The 14,495-nt window shown below is 37.8% G+C and overlaps 1 protein-coding gene across 1 annotated transcript in view; it reads left to right on the top strand.

Moving 5' to 3' along the window:
* The window catches only part of LOC138429929 (uncharacterized), a 96,540-nt gene that overhangs the window by 44,624 nt on the left and 37,421 nt on the right, over window positions 1–14,495 (top strand). The gene's annotated exons all lie outside the window — the stretch shown is intronic.

The following is a 14,495-nucleotide window of genomic DNA, read 5'->3' as shown; positions in this document are numbered from 1 at the left end:
CACAGCCCAGTGTTTGCTAAAAGATAACTTTCATGATTCTTTTCCTCTTAGTTAGCTTTATTACTAGGATTTTATTCTTTTTCATGTGATTGTAAAAGGGATTCTTTTCCTAATTTCTTTTTCTAATAGTGTGCTATTAATGCACAGAAATGCCACAGATATATGTATATTAATTTTGTATTCTTCAGATTTACTGAATCCATATATTCTGATAGTTTTTTGGTGGAATTCTCAATGTTTTCTATATGTAATACCATGTCATCTGCAAATAGTGACAGTTTTACTTGTTCCATTCTACCTTAGAGGTCTCATTTATTTTCTGTTTCATTTATGTCTCAGTTTTGTCTGATTGCTGTGGCTAGGACTTCCAATAGTTTGTTGAATACAAATGTGAGAGTATGCATCATTCCCGTTTCTAATCTTAGTGGAAATGTTTTCAGTTCATCTCTGTTGAGCATGATCCATATGGTGGATTTGTCATATATGGGTTGTATTATGTTGCAGTATGATCCTTGTATACCCACTTTGTTGAGAGCATTTGTCATGAATGGATGTTAACTTTTGTTAAAATCTTTTTTACATCCAGTGAGGTGATTATTTTTATCTTTCATTTTGTTAACATAGTGTATCACATAGATTCATTATTATTGAACCATCCTTGCATATCTGGGATAAATCCCCCTTGAACATAATATATGATCCTCTTAATATATTTTTAAATTTGGCTTGCTAATATGATATTGAGGATTTTTACACTGATACTCATCAGTGATATTGGGGTCATCAGTGATACTGATTGGTAATTGTGTGTGTGTGTGTGTGTGTGTGTGTGTGTGTGTGGTGTCTTTATCTGGTGTTTGAATCAGGGCTGGCCTCATAGAATGAGTTTGGAAATATTCCTTGAAACTTTTTTGGAGTAGTTTGAAAAGGGTAAGTTTTCACACTTCTGTAAATGCTTGGTCAGGTTTACCTATGAAACTGTTTCTGGAACTTTTTAAAAAATATATTTACTTATTTGTCTGCATTGGGTCTTAGTTGTGGCATATGGGATCTAGTTCCTTGACCAGGGATTGACCTGAACCTCCTGCATTGGGAGTGTGGTGTCTTAGCCACTAGTCCATCTGGGAAGTCCCTATTTCTGGAATTTTGTCTATTGGGAATTTTTTGATTACTTATTGAATTTCATTACTAATGATTTATCTGTTCAGATTTTCTATTTCTTCCTTATTCAGTCTTAGGAGATGTACGTTTTTAGGAATGACAGTATCCATTTCTACTAGGATATATGGTTTGTTGGCATTTAATTGTTTGTAGTGGGCTTCTCAGGTGGCTCAGTGGCAAAAAATCCACCTACAATGCAGGAGACACAGAAAATATGGGTTTGATCCTTGGATTGGGAAAATCCCCTGGAGAAGGAAATGGCCACTCATCCCATTATTCTTGCCTGGAAAATCCCATGGACAGAGGAGCCTGGTGGGCTACAGCCCATGGGGTTGCAAAGACTCGGCCATGGCTGAGTATGCATGGAATTGTGTATAGTAGTCTCTTATGATGGAGAAGGCAATGGCACCCCACTCCAGTACTCTTGCCTGGAAAATCCCATGGACGGAGGAGCCTGGTAGGCTGCAGTCCATTGGGTTGCAAAGAGTCGGACATGACTGAGCAGCTTCTTTCACTTTTTACTTTCCTGCACTGGAGAAGGAAATGGCAACCCACTCCAGTGTTCTTGCCTGGAGAATCCCAGGGATGGCGGAGACTGATGGGCTGCCATCTCTGGGGTCCCACAGGGTCGGACACAACTGAAGTGACTTAGCAGCAGCAGCAACAGCAGTCTCTTATGATTCTTCATGTTTCTATGGTGTTGGTTGTAACTTCTCTTTTATTTTTGACTTTTCATTTGGGACTTCTCTTTTTCATGATGAGTCTGACTGAAAATTGATCAATTTTGTTTATCTTTTCAAAGAATCACTTGTTTGTGTGTTTGTGTTTGTGTGTGTCTTTTATTTCTACTTGGGTATATATTAGTTCCTTTCTTCTACTGAATTTGGGTTTTGTTTGTCCTTCTTTTTCTGTTTTCTCCAGGTGTGAGGTTAGATTATTATTTGAGTTTTCTGTTTATTTCTTGAAATGGACCTGTATCAATATACACTTCCCACTTACACCTGCTTTTGCTGTGTCTCATAGATTTTTAAATGTTGTGTTTACATTTTCATTTGTTCAGTTTTCAATTTCATTTTATTTCCTCAGTGATCCATTGGTTGTTTAGCAGCATATCATTTAGGCAATATGTTTGGGCTTTTTATTCAGTTTTTTCTTGTATTTAATGTCTGGCCTCATACCATTTTGGTCAGAGAAGATACTTGGTATGATTTCAATCTTCTAAATTTTACTGAGAGTTGTTTATGGCTTAATATATCCTGGAGAATGTTCCATGTGAACTTAAAAGAATGTGTATTCTGGTATTTTTCAATGGAGTGTTTTGGTATATATCTATAAAATCAATTTAGTCAATGTGTCATTTTAAAAATATATCTTATTATTGTCTATTTATTTGGCCATGTCAGGTCTTTCTTGTGGCATGCAGGATCTTAGTTGCATCATGCAGGATCTTCACTGCAGTGCACAGACTCTCTAGTTGTGGCACATGGGCTCAGAGGGTATGGGCTCAGTAGTTGTGGTGCAAGGGTTTAGTTGCTCAGCGACATGTGGGATCTTAGTTCCCCAACTAGGAATCAAACACATGTCCTCTCCATTACTAGGCACATTCTGAACCATTTGACCACCAGGGAAATTCTTAGTCTAATGTGTCATTTAAGGGCCAGTATTTCTTTATTGATTTTCTGTCTGGATGATCTTTCCAGAGGTAAGTTGAGTAAAGTTCTTTACTGTTCTTCTGTTCATGTCAGTTTTCATATAGGTTAATATTTCCTTTATAAATTTAGGTATCTTAGATTGGGTGCAATATTTATGTCTTGTATCTCCCTGCATTGATACCTTTATTATTACTTACTGACACTTTTGTCTCTTGTTACAGTTTTTGTGATAAAGTCTATACTGTCCAATGTAAGCATCGTTGTCCCAGCTTTCTTTTCATTTGCTTGGAATATATTTTCCCATACCCACTCTTTCGGTTCATGTGTGTCCTTCGATCTGATGTAAGTCTCTTTTAGGCAGTATATACATGGGTCTTGCTTTTTTAAAAATCCATTAAGCCACTGTATGTTTTTTTAAAAATTTTACTTTATTTTACTTTACAATACTGTATTGGTTTTGCCATACATCAACATGAATCTGCCACGGGAGTACATGAGTTCCCAATCCTGAACCCCCCTCCCACCTCCCTCCCCATACCGTCTCTCTGGATCATCCCAGTGCACCAGCCCCAAGCATCCTGGATCCTGCATCGAACCTAGACTGGCGATTCGTTTCTTACATGATATACATGTTTCAATGCCATTCTCCCAAATCACCCCACCCTCTCCCTCTCCCACAGGCTTCAAAAGTCTGTTCTATACACTGTATGTGTTTTGATTGGAGCATTTAACCCATTTTCATTTTATTTTTTTAATTTTATTTTTAAAATTAATTTACTTATTTTAATTGGAGACAAATTACTTTACAATATTGTAGTGGTGTTTGCCATACATCGACATGAATCAGCCATGGGTATACATGTGTTTCCCATCCTGAACCCCCTCCCCATCCCATCCTTGAGGGTCATCCCAGTGCATCAGCCCTGAGCACCCTGTCTCATCATTAATAGGTATGCCCTTTTTGCCATTTTGTTAATTTTTTTTGGATTATTTTGTAGTTCCTCTCTATTCCTTTATTCTTTTGATGTTTTGTTAGTTTTTTCCTGGTTATTTTTGTAATTCTTTTCTATTCTGTTGATCTTCTCTTGCTCTGTTCCTTATGATTTGATGAGTATCTTTATTTCTAAGTTTGGATTATTTTCCTTTATTTTTTGTGTATCTATTATAGATTATTAGGTTTTGGTTACCATGAGGTTTATATATAACAACTTATGTATATGTACCTATCCTAAGTTAATAATTTCATAAGCTTGAACACATTCTAACAGCCCTGTATTTTTGCCATGCCCCCATATTTTGTTTTTGATGTCATATTTTACATTTTTGATTTTGTATATTCTTTACTTATTGTAGATAAGATTATTTTATTACCTTTGTTTTTTAACCTTCCTGCTAGCTTTATAAATAGTTGATCCACTACCTATACTATACGTTTACTTTTGCCAGTGAGATTTTTCTTGGTATAATTTTCTTATTTCTCATATTGATCTTTACTTTCCCACTTAGATAAGTCCCTTTAACATTTTCTTGAAGGCTGATTTATTGGTGATGGACTCTGTTAGCATTTGCTTAGCTGTAAAACTGTTTATCTCTTCTTCAATTCTGAATGATAACCTTGCTGGATAAAGCATTCTTGTCTGTAGGTTTCTTATGCTTTCAGCACCATGACTATATCATGTCACTTCCTTCCGGCATGAAAAATTGCTACTGAAAAGTTAGCTGATAGTCTTTTTACTTACTTAATTAATTTTTTAATTGAAAGGTAATTGCTTTACAGAATTGTGTTTTTTCTGTCAAACCTCACCATGAATCAGCCATAGGTATGCATATATCCCCTCCCTTTTGAACTTCCTTCTCATCTCCCTCCCCATCTCACCCCTCTAGGTTGATACAGAGCACCTTTTTGAGTTTCCTGAGATATATAGCAAATTCCCACTGGCTATCTGTTTTACATGTGGTAATATAAGTTTCCATGTCACTCTCTCCATACATCTCACCCTTTCCTCCCCTCTCCCCGTGTCCATAAGTCTGTTCTCTGTGTCTGTTTCTCCATTGCTGCCCTGCAAATAAATTCCTCAGTACCATTTTTCTAGAGTCTGTATAATATGTGTTAGTATACAATATTTATTCTTCTCTTTCTGACTTACTTCACTCTGTATGATAGGCTTTAGGTTCATCCACCTCATTAGAACTGACTCAAATGAGATCCTTTTCGTGGCTGGGTAATAGTCCATTGTGTGTATGTACCACGACTTCTTTATCCATTCATCTGTCAATGGACATCTAGGTTGCTGCCGTGTTATAGCTATTGTAAATAGTGCTGCAATGAACAATAGGATACATTTGTCTTTACTAGCTAATAGTCTTACGGAAGTTCCTTTTTAGATAAATAGTTGCTTTTCTGTCATTGCTTGTAAGATTATCTCATATTTAATTGTTAACTTTTAATTAAACTTTTCTCATTAAAGTTTTTTTCTTCTTTTTTCTGTTCAGCTTGAATGATTTCCACTACCCTGAGTTCTGGATCACTGTTTCATTCTTCCATATCATCTAATCTTCTGTCAGTTTCCTCTAGTGTGTTTTTTATTCAGTTGTCACATTCTACAGCTCTGGTTCATTCTTTTTTATATTTTCAAGTTGTTTGTTAAAGTTATCACTGTGGTCATCCATTCTTCTCACAAGATCAGTGATCATTTTTATGAATATTACTTCGAATTATTTGTCAGGTAGGTTGCTTATCTCTATTTCTTTTGGCTGTTTTTCTAAGGTTTTGTCTCACTCCTTATTGGAACATATTCCTCTGTCTCTTCATCTTGCCTAAATTTCTGTGTTTGGTAGGTCTATCACATCTCCAATCTTGGAGAATTGACTGTACGTATGAATTCTTCTATGGTACCCCAAATCACACTCCCCTTTTGCTCACCTGAGTTGAAAGCTCTCAGTGTGCCCCCTGTGTAAGCTATAAGCTGTGTGTGTGCACTTTTGTTGTGACGGGGCCAACTGCCATGAGTCTGCTAGGAGGTGGCAGTTTTGTGAGGCCCTCGCTCGTCTACTGGCTGCAGATGTACCAAAGGTTGGGGCTGGCTCCTTGTGCATCTGGCCATGCAGTTTGGTGGTATGTGATTCTGTAGGCCTGCAGGGAGTGGGGCAGGCCTGCAGTGCTAAAAGGCAAGAGGGGAAAAATGTCACTTGCCAGCATTCTGTTAGCATGGTAGATTGAGATGCCCCAAATGACTAGGCCATCACTGTCTCAGTCCCTGGGAGGAGTCCCAGCTGCCACTTACATCTCTGGGAGGCTCTTCATGGTCAGCACTTGGGTTTGACCTAAGCACCTTTCAAATTACTGCCTCTGCTCTGAGAGTCGCAACATGTGAGATTTTGTGTGCGCCCTTTAAGAACAGTCTCTTGTAACCTTTGGGTGCACCCAAACAAGCTCTGATGGTTTTCAAACCTGACTTACTGGGTGCAGGACCTCCGAGCTATGGAACCTGATGTAGGGCTTGGACTCCTCTCTGGAAGGACCTCCATGGTTGTGATAGCCCTCCTGTTTCTAGCTTAGGAGTGTGAGTCCTGACTTGACTGCATCTCTGCCCCTGCTCCATGTCTGCTGTGCTTTTTGTTTATATCTTACTTGTGGAAAATCCTTTCTGCTAGTCTTCAGGTCATTTTCACAGTTACTCTGTAAGTAGTTGTTTTGGTATGCCTGTAGGGGAATGTGAGTTCAGTCTGCCTACTCTTCTATCTTGATTATCTCTTCCATAATGAAATATTATTCATCAATAAAAAGAAATGAAGTACTTAGAAAGATGATAACAATGACCCTATATGTGAGAGAGCAAAAGAGACGCAGATGTACAGAACAGACCTTCGGACTCTGTGGGAGAAGGCGAGGGTGGGATGATGTGAGAGAATAGCATTGAAACATATATATTACCATAGGTGAAACAGATCGCCAGTCCAGGTTCAATGCATGAGACAGGGTGCTCAGGGCCGGTGCACTGGGATGACCTTGAGGGATGGGATGGGGAGGGAGGTGGAGGGGGGTTTCAGGATGGGGAACACATGTACACCCATGGCGGATTCATGTCAATGTACGGCAAAAACCACTACAATATTGTAAAGTAATTAGCCTCCAATTAAAATTTTAAGAAATAAAGTACTGATAAATGCTATAACATACATGAACCTTGAGGACATTGTAAGTGAAAGAAGCCGGTCATAAATGATATTCCACTATCCATTCATATGAAATGTCCAGAACAGGCAGATCTATAGAGATAGATAGTAAATTGGTGATTAGGGTTTAAGGGCATGGAGGTGGCAGGGAATGGCAAGTGACTGCTAATGAGTATAAGCTTTCTTTTTGGTTGAGTGGAAATGATCTAAATTTTGGTTATGGTTATGGTTGGACCCTGTGAGTGTACTAAGCAATGTTTTATTGCATACTTTAAATGAATGAGAAGATTCCCTGGAGGAAGTGAAAGTTGCTCAGTCATGTCCAACTCTTTGCAACCCCATGGACTATACAGTCCATGGATTTCTCTAGGCTAGAATACTGAAGTGGGTAGCTTTTCCCTTCTCCAAGGGATCTTCTCAATCCAGGGATTGAACCCAGGTTTCCTGCATTGCGGGAGGATTCTTTACCAGCTGAGCCTCAAGGGAAGCACAAGAATACTGGATAGGGTAGACTATTCCTTCTCCAGGGGATCTTCCCAACCCAGGAATTGAACCAGGGTCTCCTGCATTGCAGGCAGATTCTTTACCAACTGAGCTATGAGGGAAGGAAATGGCAACTCCCTCCAGTATCCTTGCCTGGATAATTCCATGGACAGAGGAGCCTTGCAGGCTAAAGTCCATGAGATCGCAAGAGTCAGACATGACTTAGTGACTAAACCATTTGTTATATGCGTTATAACTTAAAATTGTTTTGAAAAGATAATTTTATAAACAAAATATATACAGCTATCCTAGAACAAAGTAATCTGAAAAGCGAAGAAATCTCTTTAAAACAGTAACAAAATGAAGTAAATAAGACCAACTCTATGTCAAGTTTGTTACACATAGAAGAAATTTTTCAAGTATCTACAAAACTTAATAAGTTGAACGTACATTCCTTGGAGATATATCCTCAAGAAAAAATATAAAAAATAAAATTAAAAGATACTTAATCATATTGGTATTGCTGTTTTATGATTAATTTGTATATATATAACTTCTCATAAATTCATTAAATTCATTACTTATTCTCTTTACAAAGTAATACTTATGTTCATATCTTTAGGAATTATTATTTCAGAATAAGTGAAAAGACATACAAATACTGATATTAAGTGAGTTAATGAAAAATCCTAAATCTTGAATTGTTAATACCACTATAAATTCATGATGTGTTTTTCCTTTTAAAAAATATTTAGTTCCTTGCTCTATCCATAGAAAAGTTTGTGGAAGCAATATCAGCACAGTAGAAATAAATCACTGAGCCCAGAGAAAGTTCTCTAAATAACTATTCTTACTAAATCTAGGAGAACCTTTTAGGAGAAATGACTGATGCCACATCCTGGCAAGAAATGTTTATGATTACTTTGGGACATATTATGCTGGAAAGCATGAAAATTGATCAAAGACCTCTGTGGTTGTGTCCAGAGGATACCATTTTGAAAGGGCTGTTACAGCCCAAAGATGGGCATTTGTGCATCAAAATAATAATGATTCCAATGGTGAAACAAGTATATTAAAATGCATGAGTTCAAAACAAAGCAAAACTCATTTTTCACCTTCAGAGATTGCTAGGTCACCAAATCATTATTCTAAAAACTGGAAAATAAAAGGGAAAAAATATCAAGCATTTTATTTTCTCTTGCTTTATAAAGTGTTTAATCATGTTTCTGATAGAATTTCAGCTAATAAATGCAGAATCATAGGAAGTAATCAGTTTGCAGCACCTAATGAAATAAAGCATTTTGGATGCTATGCCAAAGCCTTTGACTGTGTGGGTCACAATAAACTGTGGAAAATTCTGAGAGAGATGGAATACCAGACCACCTGATCTGCCTCTTGAGAAATCTGTATGTAGGTCAGGAAGCAACAGTTAGAACTGGACATAGAACAACAGACTGGTTCCAAATAGGAATAGGAGTACTTCAAGGCTGTATATTGTCACCCTGCTTATTTACTTATATGCATATGCAGAGTACATCATGAGAAACGCTGGGCTGGAAGAAGCACAAGCTGGAATCAAGATTGCTGGGAGAAATATCAGTAACCTCAGATATGCAGATGACACCACCGTTATGATAGAAAGTGAAGAGGAACTAAAAAGCCTCTTGATGAAAGTGAAAGTGGAGAGTGAAAAAGTTGGCTCAAAGCTCAACATTCAGAAAACGAAGATCATGGCATCTGGTCCCATCACTCCATGGCAAATAGATGGAGAAACAGTGGAAACAGTGTCAGACTTTAGTTTTCTGGGCTCCAAAATCACTGCAGATGGTGACTGCAGCCATGAAATTAAAAGACGCTTACTCCTTGGAAGAAAAGTTATGACCAACCTATATAGCATATTCAAAAGCAGAGACATTACTTTGCCGACTGAGGTCCGTCTAGTCAAGGCTATGGTTTTTCCTGTGGTCATGTATGGATGTGAGAGTTGGACTGTAAAGAAGGCTGAGTGCCAAATAATTGATGCTTTTGAACTGTGGTGTTGGAGAAGACTCTTGAGAGTCCCTGGGACTGCAAGGAGATCCAACCAGTCCATTCTGAAGGAGATCAGCCCTGGGATTTCTTTGAAAGGAATGATGCTAAAGCTAAACTCCATTACTTTGGCCACCTCATGCGAAGAGTTGACTCATTGGAAAAGACTCTGATGCTGGGAGGGATTGGGGGCAGGCGGAGAAGGGGATGACAGAGGATGAGATGGCTGGATGGCATAACTGACTTGATGGACGTGAGTTTGAGTGAACTCTGGGAGTTGGTGACGGACAGGGAGGCCTGGCTTTCTGCGATTCATGGGGTCACAAAGAGTGGGACATGACTGAGCGACTGAACTGACTGAACTGAACTGAAAGTAACTATAAGAGATTCATGGGGGAACTTCATACTTGGGAGATTACACTGATCACATCTGAACCCATTGATAAATTTTAAATAACACAAAGAGAAACAACTAGAGATTATGTATCTCCTGAACTGATTTGACTGAAAGTATACAACACCAGTTATGATGTATTCATGCCAAGAAAATTTAATTTAATTAGGCATCAATTAACATTTTACAGGAAATACAGTGTACAGAGGAACATGCAGCATCCCAAGAAAGCAAAAAGTAAAGGTCAGAATGTGGGGAATTCTGTAAGATAAATGAGGTAGTTTTAATATCAAATAAATGGCAAGTAATAAAGAGGATTAAAATGTTTTCCATTACTGGTTAAAATATGAACATATCAACCAAATACAATATGTAGATTCTAGTTACATTCTGATTAAGAAAGCTAGTGGAAATTAGAGTAGTCTGAATATGAACTGCTTCTTAAAATGTTGCTTCCTTTCTCAGAGTAACTCTATGGGTGTAAAAAAGTTAGTGATCTGCCAGGGATGTTTTATATATAGTATTATTGATAGGTTAACATGTTAGTCTAGGCAACTTCTAAGATTCCTTTCTTTTTGATGATACTGATCCCAAATTTATTTGAAGAAAGCTACCTACTAGGAAATGTACACAAGTGGACATGGGTTTGGGTGGACTCTGGGAGTTGGTGATGGACAGGGAGGCCTGGCGTGCTGCAGCTTATGGGGTCGCAAAGAGTCAGACATGACTGAGTGACTGAACTGAACTGAACTGATGGTAGATTTTGTTTCTAAAGATGGTTAACAATTATATCTCACTCCACATGCTCTTTCTAGTCACCCGTTAAGAAGCAAAGCCTCTTTCTCTGCTGCTCAATTCCGAGCTGGTCTTGTGGCATGCTTTGGTAAACAGACTGTGTGGAAAGCAGGATGTGTAACTTCCAACTCTGGATCTTAAGAGAGTGTCTGCTTCATGCATCTTAGAGCCCTGAACTATCACGTGAGAAGATTCAGCTACCTGACTGGGGAGATGAGAGAGAGAGAAGGAGACAGAGATGCTTATCCATCCCCTAAGCGTTCCAGTCATCCCAGCTTAGTAGTCAGATATGTCAGTGAAGCCATCTTGGAGAGTCAAGCCTCAGCTTTTTCTGCATTACAATTAAGCATCACTTACAACTGATTCATTAGCTGAATGCAGCCAAGGGAATGAACCCAGGTGATGTTGCATGGTAAGGACAAAACAGTAAGGACCTAACAGAAGCAGAAGAGATTAAGAAGAGGTGACAAGAATACACAGAACTATACAAAAAGGTCTTAATAACCCAGATAAAAATGATGGTGTGATCACTCACCTAGAACCAGACATCCTAAAGCGTGAAGTCAAGTGTGCCTTAGGTAGCATTACTACACATAAAGCTAATGGAGGTAATAGAATTCCAGCAGAGCTATTTCAAATCCTAAAAGGTGATGCCATTAAAGTGCTGGACTCAATATGCTTACAAACTTGGAAAACTCAGCAGTGGCCAAAGGACTGAAAAAGGTCGGTTTTCATTCCAATCCTAAAGAAGGGCAATGTCAAAGAATGCTCAAACTACTACAAAGTTGCGCTCATTTCACATTCAAGTAAGATAATGCTCAAAATCCTTCAAGCTAGGTTTCAACAGTACATGAACCAAAAACTTACAGATGTACAAACTGGATTTTCAAAAAGCAGAGAAACAAGATCAAATTGCCAATACCTGTTGGATCATAGAAAGAGCAAGAGAATTACAAAAAATACATCTATTTCTGCTTCACTGACTATGCTAAAGCCTTGGATCACAGCTATGGAAAATTCTTAAAGAGATAGGAATATGGCACCACCTTACCTGCCTCTTGAGAAACCTGTATGCAGGTTAAGAAGCAAAGTTATAACCAGATGTGAAACAATGAATTGATTCAAAATTGGGAAAGGAGTAGGTCAAGGCTATATATTGTCACCCTGCTTATTTAACGTACATGCAGGATGCATCATGCAAAATGCTAGGCTGGATGAATCACAAGCTGAAATCACGATTGCCGGGAAGAATATCAACAACCTCAGATATGCAGACAACACCAATCTACTGGCAGAAAGCAAAGAGGAACTCATGAGCCTATTGATGAAGGTGAAAAAGGAGAGTGAAAAAGCTGGCTTAAAATTCAGCATTTAAAAACTGACGATCATGGCATCTGTCCCCATCACTTCATGACAAATAGAAGGAGAAAAAATGGAATCAGTGACAGATTTTCTTTTCTTGGGCTCCAGAATCACTGCAGACAAGTAATTGCAGCTGTGAAATCAAAAGACTCTTGCTCCTTGTAGGAAAAGGTATGACAAACCTAGACAATGTATTAAAAAGCAGAGATATCTGTTAAGTCAAGGCTATAGTTTTTCCAGTAGTCATGTATGAATGTGAGAGTTTAACCACAGAGAAGGCTGAGCACCGAAGAATGATATTTTCGAACTGTGGTGCTGGAGAATACTCTTGAGAGTCTCTTGGGCAGCAAGGAAGTCAAACCAGTCAACCCTAAAAGAAATCAACCCTGAATATTGACTGGAAGGACTGATGCTGAAGCTGAGCTCCAATGCTTTGGCCACCTGATGTGAAGAGCCAACTCATTGGAAACAACCCTGATGCAAGGAAAGACTGCAGGCAAGAGGAGAAGGATGTGACAGAGGGTGAAATGTTTGGATGGAATCACTGACTCAATGAGCATGAGTTTGAGCAAACTCCAGGAGATGGTTAGGGACAGGGAAGCCTGGCATGCTGCAGTTCAGGGAGTCAGACATGACTTCATGACTGAGCAACAATAAGACCACATCTTGGGTTACAAATCAATCCTCAGTAAATTTAAGAAAATTGAAATCACATCAAGCATCTTCTCAAACACAACGCTATGAGACTAGGTATCAATTATGAGAAAAAAACTATAAGAAACACAAACACATGGAGATTAAACAACACATTTCTAAATAACCAACAGGCTACTGAAGAATCCTAAAGGTAAATAAAAAAATTTCTAGAAACAACAGTGAAAACACAACAACTCAAAACCTATGGGATGCTGAAAAAGCAGTTCTAAGAAGGAAGTTAATAACAATACAATCCTACCTCAAGAAACAAATTGAATAGACAACCTAACTTTACACCTAAAACAACTGGAAAAAGAAGAATAAAAACACTCCAAGTTAGTAGAAGTAAAGAAATCCTAAAAATCCAAGCAGAAATAAATGAAAAAGAAATGAAAAAAATAGTAAATATTAATAAAACTAAAAGCTGATTCTTTGAGAAGATAAAATTGACAAAACTTTAGCCAGACTCATCAAGAAAAAAAGAATCAAATCAACAAAATTAGAAATGAAAAAGAGATTACAACAGACAATGTAGAAATACAAAGGATTATAAGAGACTGTTATGAACAACTATATGGCAATAAAATGGATAACCTGGACAGATTATTTCTAAGAAATGGACAGATTCTTAGAAAAGTTCAATCTTCCAAGACTGAACCAGGAAGAAATAGAAATTATGCGCTGAAATTGAAGCTGTGATCAAAAATCTCGGAAAAAAACAAAAGCCCAGGACCAGATGGCTTTGCAGGAGAATTCTATCAAACATTTAGAGAAGAGCTAATGCCTATTCCTCTAAAACTCTTTCAAAAAATTACAGAGGAAGGAACACTTCCAAACTCATTCTACGAGGCCACCATCACTCTGATACAAAAGCCAGACAGACAACACATAAAAAGAAACCCACAGGCCAATATCACTGATGAACATAGATGCAAAAATCCTCAATAAAAGTTTAGCAAACAGAATTCAGCAACCCATCGAAAAGCTCACACACCATGATCAAGTTGTGTTTATTCCAGGAATGCAAAAGATTCTTCAATATACACAAATGAATCATTGTGATACACTATATTAACAAACTGAAAAAAAGGCCATATGATCATCACAATAGATGCAGAAAAAGCCTTTGACAAAATTCAGCATCCATTTATGATTAAAACTCTTCAAAGAATGGGCATAGAAGGAACCTGCCTTAACATAGTAAAGGCCATATATGATAAGCCTAACAGCAAACATTATTCTCAATGGTGAAAAACTGAAAGAATTCCCCGTAATATCAGGAACAAGACAAGGGTTTCTACTGTTACCACTATTATTCAGCTTACTTCTGGAAGTCCTAGCTACAGCAATCAGAGAAGAAAAAGAAATAAAAAGAATTCAGATCAGAAAAAAAAAAAAGTAAAGCTCTCACTGTTTGCAGATAATGTGATACTGTACACGAGAAAGCCCTAAAGATAGTATCAGAAAATTACTAGAGCTAATCAGGGAATTTAGCAAAGTTGCAGGATACAAAATCAATACACAGAAATCACTTGCATTTCTATATACCAACAATGAAAAATCAGAAAGAGAAATTAAGGAATCAATCCCATTCACCATTGCAACAAAAAGAATTCAAAATCTAGGAATAAACTTACCTAAGGAGACAAAAGAACTGTACACAGGAAAGTATAAGACATTAATGAAAGAAATCAAAGACAACATAAGCAGATGTAGAGATAGTCCATATTCTTGGGTAGGAAGAATCA

This window comes from Ovis canadensis, chromosome 25, assembly GCF_042477335.2.
Source record: "Ovis canadensis isolate MfBH-ARS-UI-01 breed Bighorn chromosome 25, ARS-UI_OviCan_v2, whole genome shotgun sequence".
Lineage (NCBI taxonomy): Eukaryota > Metazoa > Chordata > Mammalia > Artiodactyla > Bovidae > Ovis > Ovis canadensis.
Note: the sequence above shows the minus strand (reverse complement) of the source record. Positions and strands in the feature narration are given on the sequence as shown.